Source organism: Bos indicus x Bos taurus, chromosome 2, assembly GCF_003369695.1.
Source record: "Bos indicus x Bos taurus breed Angus x Brahman F1 hybrid chromosome 2, Bos_hybrid_MaternalHap_v2.0, whole genome shotgun sequence".
NCBI classification, from domain to species: Eukaryota; Metazoa; Chordata; class Mammalia; order Artiodactyla; family Bovidae; genus Bos; species Bos indicus x Bos taurus.
The window spans coordinates 121052337-121055069 of record NC_040077.1 but is presented as its reverse complement, the minus strand read 5'-3'; positions in this window follow the sequence as shown (position 1 = coordinate 121055069).

Below are 2733 nucleotides of genomic sequence, written 5' to 3'. Positions count from 1 at the left end.
CCGCTCTCAGGATTGTCTCCAGGCCCCACCCCAAATGTTAGCCCCGCCCCCCCACATCGAACCCAGGTCGGTATCCGCTGACATCGGATACGGTGGCCGTTTTGGGTCAAGATCGGCCGGTGGCTGAGGGCTCGAATTGTAAACCGGGTAGAGAGGAGGCAGGGAGCGAGCCAGCCTGGAGCTCGAACGTCTGTATCCCTGAGCGCAGGGCTAGGACCGCCCCCCTTTATGAAACCTGCCGCGTAGCAGCAGCCTGGGGTCTCTTCGGGCTAATTGAGCAAGCGCAGTCCGTGGAGCTCTGGGCGGGGTTTGGAGGAAATTTCAGAGATGTCTTCGATGCAACCTTTGGGGGAGGCGCTCTCAGGAGATTGGGGAGACAGACACATTTAGTTAGCTCAATTTTTGGCGACCCAGATCAAAACTACGTAAAGTGGATGTGGTCGGGAGAAATCCGGAGACGCTCTGGAGGAGAAAGACTGTGTGTGTGTGTGTGTAGTCTAGGGTTGAAAAATTGTGTGTGTGTGTTTGTGTATGTGTGTGTCTGGAGGAGGAAGATTTTGTGTGTGTGGTTAACTTTCCAAATGAGGCCTCCGTTGTTCTTACCGCCTCATCTGCTACCTGGCTGCATCTGCGCCCTCATACTTTGGCCTAGATCCCGTCCTCTCTTTAATTTTTAAAAAATTTTACTGGAGTATAGTGGATTTATAATCTTGTGTTAGTTTCTGCTGTACAGCAAAGTGAATAAGTTATACATTTGTGTTCAGTTGCTCAGTCGTGTGACCCCATGGAATGTAGCCTGCCAGGGTGTTCTGTCCATGGAATTTTCCAGGCAAGAATGGGCTGGGATCCAACCCACATCTCTTGGGTCTCCTGCACTGGCAGGTAGATTCTTTACCATTATGCCACCTGGAAGACTCCATGTATATACATATATATCCACTCTTTTTTGGATTATTTTCCTGTATGGGTCATTTCAGGAAAATTCCATGGATGGAGGAGCCTGGTGGGCTGCAGTCTATGAGGTCGCTAACAGTCGGAGACGACTGAGTGACTTCACTTTCACTTTTCACTTTAATGCATTGGAGAAGGAAATGGCAACCCACTCCAGTGTTCTTGCCTGGAGAATCCCAGGGAAGGGGGAGCCTGGTGGGCTACCATCTATGGGGTCGCACAGAGTCCGACACGACTGAAGCAACTTAGCAGCAGCAGCAGCAGCAGAGTACTGAGTAGAGTTCCCTGTGCTCTTCAGTAGGTGCCTATATAGTTATCTATCCATTGTCTCTTGTCTATGGAGTGTAGCTATAATAATTCTTTACCCCCACTCCATTTTGTTTCCCTTTTTACAAGATTATTTCTGTCATCATGCATGCTGTTACTTCTCCCATCTTCAGTTCAGTTCAGTTCAGTCGCTCAGTCGTGTCCGACTCTTTGCGACCCCATGAATCGCAGCACGCCAGGCCTCCCTATCCATCACCAACTCCCGGGGTTCACTGAGACTCACGTCCATCGAGTCAGTGATGCCATCCAGCCATCTCATCCTCTGTCGTCCCCTTCTCTTCTTGCCCCCAATCCCTCCCAGCATCAGAGTCTTCTCCAATGAGTCAGCTCTTCGCATGAGGTGGCCAAAGTACTGGAGTTTCAGCTTTAGCATCATTCCTTCCAAAGAAATCCCAGGGCTAATCTCCTTTAGAATGGACTGGCTGGATCTCCTTGCAGTCCAAGGGACTCTCAAGAGTCTTCTCCAACACCACAGTTCAAAAGTATCAATTCTTCGATGCTCAGCCTTCTTCACAGTCCAACTCTCACATCCATACATGACCACAGGAAAAACCGTAGCCTTGACTAGATGGACCTTTGTTGACAAAGTAATGTCTCTGCTTTTGAATATGCTCTCCCATCTTAATAGCAAGCAAACAAAAAGCTAACCCTCTCTTGACCCATCACCCTTTCCCTACTCCCCTTTACAGCAAAACTCCTGGAAGCACTCCCTATACTCACATGTCTCCATTTTCTCTTGATCTCACTTCAGTGAGGTTTTTGCCTCTCCAAAGTCATTTGAATTACTTTTGTTAGGGTACCAAGAGCAGTGGCCAATTTGCAATTCTTATCTTATTTGAACCATCAGTATCTTATTTAACACAATCTATCACTTTCATTCTTCAGACATTTTCTTCACATGGCTCCCAGGACATCTTGCCCTTCTGAATTTCCTCCTGCTTTGGTGTCTCCTTCTAGGTGTTTTTTGCTGTTTTGTTTTCACACCTACTTCTTATCCCTAGAATGTCCTAAGGCTCAGCCCTTGACCTTCTCCTTTTCGATCTCTGTCATCATTTCCCCAGATGATGTCATCAGGCCACATGATTTTAAATGCCATCTACACACTGACAATTCTCCGAATTTTCTCTCCAACCCACATGTATTCTCTGAACACCAGGATCGTTATCTGTATTTGGTTGTATAATAGGCATATTAACTTAACGTGTTCCCAAACTCCCGATGTATCTGCCTCAACTTCCTGCAAACTTCTCCAAAACTGTCAATAGCAACCATATCCCTCCACTTGCTCAAACCAAAGACCTGGGAGACAATTTAATTCCTCACTTTTTTCATACTCAAAAGATAATCCCTTGGCAAATCTAGTTGGTGCTACCTTTAAATCCAAATAAAAACCCAGTAGCTTCTCACCACCTCCATTGCCACTATGTGGGTCCAAACCACCATCATCTCACACCT